Here is an 11,625-nt window from a genome sequence, read left to right as displayed (position 1 = left end):
TTTGTATTTTTAGTAGAGAGGTGTTTTCACCATGTTGATCTGGCTAGTCTTGAACTCCTGACCTTAGGTGATCCACCCACCTCGGCCTCCCAAAGTGCTGGGATTGCAGGCGTGAGCCACCGCGCCCAGCAACATAATCCACATCTTAATCACAGATTCTAACTTTCATGTTGCCATGTATAATATCTGGGATACAAATGTAGAATTCCTAACTAAGCCATGGAGTCTAGGAACATTTCAGTTTGGAATTTACAAATGATATCAAGGTTCTGCATAGGAAATAGAAGCTTTGCAGCCAAGGAGCTTTCTAAGCAGCAGCAGTTTGACCCTCATCTGTCACAAATAGATTTGCATACCTATATTTACATTCAGTCTAAGGGAGATTATAGTACCTCAAAGTTTAGTGTAATTTGTTTTTCTAATCTTCAGGCATCTGTGTATTATTTTATCAAAATGATTGGATCTCATATTGGGATTATACACTAGAACTTTAGAGTTTATACTTCTCATTTCACAAACACTAAACACAAGGCAATACAATTTCTGAAATAAAAGAGACTACATCTTATGGAGATTTTATTAAAATGAACATTTTAATTATTATTTATTCTTGAATATTTTTAAAGCACATTCATTACTTGGAATTACAGTCAAGTTAAAATTTTCCCAAGACCTATCAACTCAAAACCATTACATTTTAAAGTTAACCGTAAAGCTTCTCCCCAAATTGGAAAGTATGATAGCAATTCCATGTATTTTAAGATTAATTTTTCAAGCAAAAATTTCCAGCCTTTCCAAATAAGATTTGAATTATTGTTTTTCTGATATGTTAGAAGAAAATGAATGTTCTCCACTGACTAATGAAAGGAAGATAGAGGGCACAGCCTCCGCCCCATCCCAATTAGCCTATCTGTCAGTGATGTCATAGCCAGTCAAATCTTAGGCTAAAGATTCTGTTCAACCCAGACTCAAATAAGAATGCATTTCCTCCTTGTTTTGTTAAAAATAAAAGTGTAAAAGGAGAGGAAAATGCTATCAGATGAGAGCTTGAGAGTTTGCGCATCTCCCAGTTTTTCTGACGTAAGCCACAGTAAGGAAGGAGTTCTTGGACAGGGTTTCAATCAACTGCACTTTTTCCATGTCTGTACCCCAAGTGGGTGAGAGATTGCATAATGGAGAGATAACTGGCCTCAAGAAATAGATGGTTTCCTTTCATGTAAACACTTACAAAGAAGTCTTGTGGTGCTTGATTGGAGTCACCCCCTGCATATTTGCAGTTTATGAGACAAATCCTCCTCTGAATTTTCTCCACTGCATCACATTAGGAGAATAGGAATTAGCTTCTTGTTCTCTCAACACTGAAGTGTCCCCACAATGGTAGTTATGAAAACAGCACTACTTAATTTTTTTTTGATTGAATGAGCCAAGGGGAGCCATGGATGCATATTGCTTGGCTTTGTTATTTTCAAACCCTTAGGCAAGAAGTCATTTGCTTTAACATTTAGGCAAGACCATGCTAAATGCAGAGTACAGAGTAAAAATCCCAATTTTCCAATTCAGATAGCATTTACCTAGAGAAAATATTGGAATACGTTAATCTATCTCAAGGCATTTAGGCAAGGTAATGTACATTCTAGTGACGCTTTATATTTCTTCTTCTCTCAGGAGAAATTTGGGGTTCATTGAATAGATTCTGAGGAGAGATCTGCATTGCTTTTAAAGCAACATGTATTTAGGAAGGTGGAGGAATTATGCACAAAAGAATGTGGGATGTGGAAAAGCTGCTTTGTCCTGTGTTTTCTGATCAAACTGATTAAACTCCTTCTCCTCTCTTGTAGCCCATTGTGACCATATATTTATTCATACATGCTCATCCTTCTACTCACAGTGCAGCCCCCTTTTCTTCATTTGACAACTTATAAACATCTTGTTGCTCTTTATCTTTGTTTAGAGAAGCCTTTTCTGAACCTCGACTATTCAATTTAAGTTCTCTTCTGCTATTCTCTTTTCAATTCATGACCTTATTTTTCTTCGTAAGGCTTAGTACTCTTTGTAATTTTAGACTTATTTCTGTGCCCATTGACTTGACACTTGCTTTTTAACCACTCTATTTCCTGTCCTCACCACTACTGTTATCTGTACTACCTAGCAGAGGCACATTTACTTTTTAATAATAGAGTACTGTATTAGGGTTCTCCAGAGGGACAGAACTAATAGGATATATGTATATATGAAAGATAATTTATTAAGGAAAATTGACTCACACCATCTCAAGGTGAAACCCTATGATAGGCTGTCTTCAAGCCAAGAAGAAGGCAGTAGTGGTTCAGTCCAAGTCCAAAAGCTTCAAAAGTAGGAAAGCTGACAGTGCAGCCTTCAGTCTGTGGCCGAAGGCCCTAGAGCCAACCAGCAAACTACTGGTGTAAATCCGAGGCCAAAGAACCCAGAGTCTGATATTGAAGGACAGAAAGCATCTAGCACGGGAAAAATGAAAGCTAGAAGACTCAGCAAGGCAGCTTATCCCCCTTCCTCCGCTAGCTTTGTTCTAGCTTCACTGGCAGCCGATTGGATGGTGGCCACAGACATTGAGGATAGGTCTTCCTCTCTTAGTCGATTGATTTAAATGTTAATCTCCTCTGGCAACACCCTCACAGACACACCCAGAAATGATACTTTACTAGACTTCTAGGCATTCTTCAATCCAATCAAGTTGACACTTAATATTAACCATCACATGTACTATATTATTTATAAAAAATAATGTACAGTACTCTTTATAACAATATGTGATATTGTTTATAACAACTAATATGTAATATACCTTTACTGTTCTCAGTTGAGATTAATATATGATACAACTTAGCTACACATGTAATTTTTTAAAAGTCAGTATCATGGTTAACTAGAATAGAAGAAATTATGGAAATTAATTATAATAAAATATTAAATATTCAGTATGTAAAATGCTAAGGCATAACTTCACAGAATGATGTGATAAAGTAGGAAGATGCATAGAAGTATGCATGGTATCACCTGGACACGGCCAGTACACATTCAGAAGGGTGCGGCATGTTGTTTCAGTGATTCAAGAGCAATGGCATAGCCACTCATTATGTGATTTTCTAAAATTGTGACCACATGTTGGTAAATTCTGAATCAAACTATGTTAAATATGTCCTGATTAATATGAGACTTGCACTCAGGGAACTCAGTATGTATTAAAACTGTGTAAATAATTCTTTGTATAATACCTAGTACATGGAGAGAGCGTCTAACCTCAAGCAATTATAAATTGGCTTCTCACCCCCATGAATAAACATGCAGTGAGATCTTTGAAAGTCATGCAGGAGTTGGGAGAGTTATTTATTGGTGAGACTGTCCTGAATATTGCAGTGTATCTAGTGCCCCTGGATACTGCCCAATGAGTGCCAAGGGTTCCTTCAGTTACTGTGACAATCAAAAGCCATCCCAGCTAAATTCTAGAGTTCCCCCTTGTACCTTCCAAAGCATCACCACTTTTGAGAATTTCTGGCCATTCCTGTTGTAGATGCTCCAAATGTATTGAAAGAATTAATCGACTTACACCATTCTTATTGTTTCTTTCTGGCTTATGTATGTTTTGCCTTTTTGAGGATTTTTTTATCTCTACATTTAGCATTGCAACTTGATATGGAAAATACATAATAATTACTTATATTTAATTGAGCAAAAAAGTGAATAATAAAGTTCTGCAAGTGCTAAGGATAATCATCATAGTCCCTCTGTGCTGTTCCTCCTCCTCGGCCTATACTTTTTGTTTGCCCCGGCACATTCTAATGTTTAATTCCCTTGGGCTGCAATAGGGACAGTGGTATTGGCAGAGGACTACTATCCAATTTCTGATAGTCTGACCCAGCATTGTTGCTCCTATTCTATTCTACCAGTTGTTGATGAGCTACTACTTTGATTAAGAAACTGGAGAACAGACTTTCATGAAGCAAGTCTACCTGTGAGGGGCTCAGAACTTCCTATGTTTTCTTTCATCTTCTCATTGAACATTTTCTCACATTTGAATATTATTCTCTTCATTATAATGATTTTCATTATCAGTGGTTCCAGGCACACAGAAAAAAACTTTACCAGGCCTGAGAAAAGCTTGTAAATGATAGTAATAACATAGACAGAGTCATATCATCTCACACCAGTTAGAATGGCAATCATTAAAACGTCAGGAAACAACAGGTGCTGGAGAGGATGTGAAGAAATAGGAACACTTTTACACTGTTGGTGGGATTGTAAACTAGTTCAACCATTGTGGAAGACAGTATGGCGATTCCTCAAGGATCTAGAACTACAAATACCATATGAACCAGCCATCCCATTACTCGTTATATACCCAAAGGATTATAAATCATGCTGCTATAAAGACACATGTACACGAATGTTTATTGCAGCACTATTCACAATAGCAAAGACTTGGAATCAACCCAAATGTCCATCAGTGACAGGCTGGGTTAAGAAAATGTGGCACATATACACCATGGAATACTATGCAACCATAAAAATGGACGAGTTTGTGTCCTTTGTATGGACATGGATGCAGCTGGAAACCATCATTCTCAGCAAACTATTGCAAGAACAGAAAACCAAACACCACATGTTCTCACTCATAGGTGGGAATTGAACAATGAGATCACTTGGACATGGGAAGGAGAACATCACACACCAGGGCCTATTATAGGGAGCGGGGAGGGGAAAGGGATGGCATTGGGAGTTATACCTGATGTAAATGACGAGTTGATGGGTGTTGGCGAGTTGATGGGTGCAGCACACCAACATGGCACAAGTATACATATGTAACAGACCTGCACGTTGTGCACATGTACCCTAGAACTTAAAGTATAATAATAATAAAAAAAAGATTCTCTGCCTTATTTTTTGTATCTATGCTAATGACATGTTAAAATTTATTATTATTGTGTGTTCATTGGCATTTGAAAACAAAATTTTAAAAGGAATTGAAGAAGGGTTGGCTCGCACCGAGTCACTAGACAGGGAGTGAGAATGCCTGTATTTTATACTGACTTCAGGAACTGTACTGTCTCAAATCAGACCCTTAACCTATTTCTTGCAAATTATCTTTCCCTTGTGAGGCTAAATTAATGCTTGTAAACAGCACTGAGAATGAGCTATTTCAATGGAAGATGTTTTAGAAATGCAAAATGTTATTGTTGCAATTTGTGCTTATGTAGATACATCTTTACTTTCAGTGCTGAGCCGTGATCGTTCAGGGATGACTAAACCTCAGACTGAAAGTTTAGATAATGATACCCGGTATTTTCACAGTTCCTTGAATCTGAGAACCTCAAAATATTCAGTCCCAAATGCAAATACATATCGGGTAGCATATGTGTATGTGTGTATACACACCACACACACACACAGTCACCCGATTTGCAATGGGAGTTATGGCAGATGGCAAGGACAGAACTGCCTATTCTGTTCTCTCACTGGCTACCTGGTGAGCAAGCTGGGAAAACAATGAGAAGAGTCCCAATTACATAAAGCCTTGAACATGCAAAATTGAAATGACAAGCTAAATCCACTTAAATCAAGTTGATTTTTAAATTTAGGTTATTTCATATCCATGAAAATAGTGAAACTCGATTTCTTCTTCTCTAATCCTCTTATAGCACCTGCTACTTTTATCACTCATCATTTTTCATGGTACTTAATCATATCTCCCTTGTGTTGTTACCTGTTTTATGGGCATACATCTTGTCTTTTCAATTAGATTCCAAACTCCCATGAAATAATGATCATCCTTTCTTTAAAAAAAAAGAAGTTTTTCTCACTATTTAGCCTGCTTTTTGACCCATATTCTGTAATCCACATATGATTGTTATAGAATATAAAATAGTAAAATAAAACTATTATGTCAAACAATATTATAGCTGGCTTTCTATACCAAAATTCATTTCACAATTTCCATTTGGGTAAAGTCTTTACATATATTATCTTCCCTCACCAAGTCTCACACTGTAAATATCATATGAAACTATAAATTTCAAAGAAAAATTGACATCACATCTTCACAAATGGTAACTTCAGATTACGCTGAAGTTTCCATCTTTGTGAGGATTATTCATTTGAGAGGGTGTGTATTAGTTTGTTTTCACACTGCTATAAAGATACTACCTGAGTCTGGGTTGTTTATAAACAAAAAAGGTTTAATTGACTCACAGTTCTGCATGGCTGGCCTTAGGAAACTTAGAATCATGGCAGAAGGTGAAGGAAGCAGGCACCTTCTTCACAAGGCAGGAGAGAGAGCGAGCCCAGGGTAAACTACCACTTTTAAAACCAGCAGATCTCGTGAGAACTCCCTCACTATTATGAGAACAGCATGGGGGAAACTGCCCCCATGATCCACTCACCTCCCAGTAGGTCCTTTCCTGGACACAGGGGAATTACAATCTGAGATAAGATTTGGGTGAGGACACAGAGCCAAATGGTATCAAGGTGTTCCATTTCAGGAGAAGCGTGTTTTGGGAAATCTTTTACCACTCCCTTCTTCCACACTGGACTCGACAAACATATTCTGTTCTTTTATCAGCAGCATGCCTTGCAGAGAGAATGTTTTCAAAAATGGTTGAACAAATATAGTGTTGACTGTTTTCTGGATACTTCAATTGCTTGCGTAGAAGTATATGCTTATATGTGTATGCTAACATTTTTGTCCCAAGTAACATAGTAAAGACAATAGGGTACAAATCTAGGACTGCAAAGAAAACCATCTTAACACCAATCTGCTTTTAGTCTGGTTGCGTGTAACCCATTTATGTCAGCTGATTGTCCATCTGGCTTCACAGACAGACTGAATGGACACCTGAGTATGTTTCATATTACTCTGCTTTTATAGGTATCGCCACCATTATAATATGTGACCACCAAACTCCATAGCCGTTTCCAAAGTGTGTTTCAAACAATGTGCTCGGTGTAGGAGGTTAATAGGTATTACTAGGAGAACAGCCTTTCATGGTCAAAGACATTTGGAACAATTCTAGGCTTTGGATTAAGCTAAATGTTAAACAGTTTCTATAAATATGAAGTTTCTCAAACCCTATAATGTATTACTGTATTACTTAAAATCTTTAACAGAACCATATATTATAAAGTGATTTCTCAAGCTCGTTTAATCACAAGAAAATTTTCCAAAGCACACTGAGGGATTGATGTTCCTTAGAACACACTTGAAGAAATATTTTAATAGAATCTTTTCTGATTATATATTTCCAATTGTATTTTGGTAAGTATAACCTTATTAATACACAAACAAAAAACAAATTCTACAAACATGGTTCTTAAATGCGAAGCAAGTAGAAAAGACGTACTTTTATTTTGAATAAACCAGAGCAACCACCAACCTTGAATAACTCTGGAGTTAGTAATGTGAATGATTTTTCTTGCGTTTTAAAAATTTCGAATAAACCAGAGCAACTGCCAACCTTAAATGACTTTGGAATTACTAATGTGAATGTTTATTCCTGCATTTGTTTAAAAAAACAGATTCTATGTTATTCTTAAAAGAATCTTAGTTAATAGTCATTACCATGGAGTTCAAGCTGGCAGAGAATTAGCTATTTCTGCTGAGTTTTTTTTGTTTTTTTTTTCTTTCTCCATTGGTAAGTACAATAGAGTGAACCTGGTTGTAGTCTCTAGGCCAGGATCTTGCAGAATCTCATGAGTCTTCATGATGACCATCAATTTTCAGTTTGTGGGGCTGTATCTCTAGAAAGTCTAAGGGCTGATTTGAATCAGTGTTCTTCCTACTCCATATCCTGACATCTATCGTTCAGATTTTAAAAGTCCTTTATCAGCTTATTTTCCTCTTTGCCATAAAACAGAGTGAAGAATGTGAAACTGCTATTGTTTCCTGGGAGGTAGACCAAGGCTGCCTTTTCCATAAAAAATATAAATTTTGAATGAAATGAGAGAAGAACCAACATGTGTTGATTATCTACTATGTGATCATCACATATCATCAGAACAAGCCTATATGATTCTTCTGATTATGTTTAATTATAAATTAAGAAACCGGGTTCTCTTCCCACCACAAAAGCTAGAAAATGGCAAAAAATGGAATGTTTGTGTAGGTATGTCAGATTCTAAAGTTCAGCCTCTTTTAATCACATTACTTTCCAACCAAAAGCTACAAGCAGTCTTGTACAAAGGTAATCTACTAATTATTGAAACCTTTTTTTTTAAAAAGAGACCATTTTAAATGTCTTCCATTTTAATTTCAATTTTAAAAATAACTTTACCATATTTCAATTTTAAAAATATCTTTATCAGATTTACATTGTTAATGTAATAACTACATGATTAAGCATGTCTTTAGCATCAAATAGCAAGATAATATAGGATTTTAAACAAAGAGATGCTGTATATATTTTGTCAGGCATCCTTAAACTTATGCTGGAGAATAGTGGGACCAACATCTCTGCGATTCTTCTAGCCTTTTCTTCATGCTATTTCTCTTAAAGTTCACAAAAATGGCTACAGTATTTTATATCATATCCACATTCAAAACGGATGAAGTTGATGGTGGCAGGAGGAGTGGGTTAGGAGATTTCAGTGTAAGTAATTTTCATCCCTCTATCAACAAAAGCAAAAGTGTTTGCTGCGTCCATGTCAGACATCTGTTTACTTCTCTGGGCTGAAAATTATGACATATGACCACATAAGAAAGGTGGAAAGTGACACTTTACCTTGGCAGACAAACAGCTGCCCTCAGCAAGTCTTTCTTAGGAGGAGGAGGGGATAGGTGTCATCTAGGTCACTAACAGTGGCTGCTACAATGTGTCACATACTGTCTTATCAGCTTCCATCCACATTTCTGTCCTACTTTTATTAAATTTACTGATTGGTTGTGATGAATCAGCCTTAACTATTTCATGGTTTGTGGAGATTGGTTCACTCTAAGTACAATAGGATGGTAGGATTTTTGCTTTAATGTTCGTTTTAAACAGAATTCTAGACACAGATCTAACATTCAAATTGAATTATGTTTTCTGTTACAAGATGGTGAAATGTCCTGGATATATCCTCAGGATATGTCAGTGCTTTCTTATAAAGTAATGTAAGCAATAGCAATTTCTTACTTGTAGACCATTTTGTTCTGGGTGGAGTCTGCGTGGTGGTACTAGGGGCTGGACCTAGGGAAGGTAATATAATGAAAGTTAGCTTTGGAGGGTTTAGAAGCCAATTGGAAAATACCTATCAATCTAAAATGCACATACCCTTTGACTCAGCAGTTTTACAAGTTTATTCTAAAATATCGATAGTTATATAAAATTCCATATAGTACATAAAATGATATGTGACCGTATTGTTTTATAATAATGAAAAACTAGAAACACCTAAAGGGAATGTCCATTAACATTTTATACATTTCTATTTTCCTTCCATTTTTGTAGTGAACATGACTTATATTCATAATAAAACGAAACGTCAAAATCAAAATGAAAGCACTGTAAAGTAGTTTTAGAGATCAGTTTCTTTATAGATTTCATTTTTCAAATATCTATTTTTGTGGTTGTTGTTTGGGACTAGAAGCAATCGGCTGATGATCAGCTTTGTCCTAAGTCTATCCAGCTCTCAAATGTTCTTCTTTGAAATCACCTTTAAGAAAATGAATATAGAGCTCGGTCTATTGTTGTTATTATTGTTAGTGGAAGATGGGGGTTGCTGTGTTTTCCCTTAGCACTAGAAAAGAAATAGAGCCAATGGCAGCAAAGAGCTCATTGGCTTTGCAGTCAGATGGACCTGGATTTTAATTCCACATCCATGGCTTTCTAGCAGTGTGGCCTTGGGAAACACATTTAGCCTCTCTGAGACTCAGTTCCCTCATCAATTTTGAACATCAAAAAGAAATTGCGCTAACTGGTAACATGAGTGTATTAGTTTGCTGAGGCTCCCATAACAAAATACCTTGGACTGAGTGGCTTAAACAACAGAAAATGATTTTCTCACAGTTTTGGAGGCTAGAAGTCCCTGATTAAGGTTCCAGCAGGTTTGGGTTCTTCCACATCTGCTCTCCTTGGTTTGCAGATGGCCACCTTCTCACTGTGTCTTCACATGATCTTTTCTCTGTTTGCACGTCCCTAGTGTCTCTTCTGCTTCTTTTTATAAGAACACCAGCCCTGTTGGATCAGGGTCCCATCCTTATGACCTCATTTAAACCTTAAAGGCCCTGTCTCCAAATACCGTCACATTTGGAATTAGGGCATCAATATATGAGTTTTTAGGAAGTGGGGGGTGGGGGGGTTACAGTTTAGTCTGGAGAAGTGAAAGACGCCTTCATAATGTAAGAGGAACTTAGTTCACCCTTTCTCCTACCAAGCGTAAGTCCTTCAAAATTAAAACAAGGGATTTTACAACAATCTTAGAACAAATCTGGAACATATAAGGCTGATTTGTTTATAGGTGCAACTGGTACCTAGTGTATATTTGGTAGCCAACAAATTTTGGTTGATTTGGACACATTTAAATTGAATTGGAATGTATGGGTTACACCAAACAGAAAGCATGTATCAATTGGATACCAATGTCGTCCAACAGAATTTCTTTACTACATCTGGATTAGATTTAGATAACTTCTTTCTAGAACAAGTGAGCCCTTGATGCCCCTTTTAAACTTTGCAGCAACTATCTCTACTCTCTGAGGATATTTTTATGCTATACCAAAACATGATTTGTACCCCCGTAGAGTTTGGTCACAGAGTTCCTTCTCATCACATATCTACCATTTTATTTTGATTTTACATAGCTCTCTGCATTGTCTCAGTATAACTCCTTTCTGCTTAGGCCCTCTGGAAACCTTGTACTCTTGTAAACCAAATCTCCCATGTTGTCATCCTTTCACTGAACTCTTTGTATATCTGCATGCCAAGCTTGAACTGAGGCATTCCTTTGATTACACAACTTACCCGGTACACGCTTACTTAGTGGGTCATGAAACATGGGTGAATGATCTTCTGACTGCAGACTATTGTCTCCGTCCTCCTGTTTTAAGTCTTCCTTTGAGGTTCCTGCTCTTTGACTATGTTTATTTCTACCCTCCTCACTCTGCCATTCATGGATATCCTGGTGGTTATCCTCTAATTTTGCAGACCTTGGGACCAATCTCACTTTTCTTCTCTACCCTGTTGAGAGGAAAAAAGGATATTTAGACAATTTTTATAATACCTTCATTTATAACACTTTTATTTCCTCAATTCTACATCTTTCATTTCAACGTCACTACAGGTACCTGCTTCTAGGTCCCTTACTGAGAAGCATTAAACTCCAGTATTACACTCTTCAACCGCAACCTCCTCCCTTCTCTTTCAAACTCTCGCTCCCCTTATCTCTCATATTTAATCTCATAGACAAATGTCCTTGCTTTGCTCAGTTTCTCATTATATCAACTGCCTCCTGACATTTTTATTTCCCCTTCCCAGCTCAGGCCCTTTGAATATGGGAACTACGGTTTCTCTGATAGTGCTGGTTCCCCTATTCCTTCTACTATATCCATCTATATAGCCTTACTCTATACTGCCCAAGGTTATCTATAGATTCAATGCCATCCCCATCAAGCTACCAATG

The sequence above is a fragment of the Colobus angolensis genome, unplaced genomic scaffold, assembly GCF_000951035.1.
Source record: "Colobus angolensis palliatus isolate OR3802 unplaced genomic scaffold, Cang.pa_1.0 Scaffold190, whole genome shotgun sequence".
Taxonomy (NCBI): Eukaryota; Metazoa; Chordata; class Mammalia; order Primates; family Cercopithecidae; genus Colobus; species Colobus angolensis.
This window is presented reverse-complemented; position numbering follows the sequence as displayed.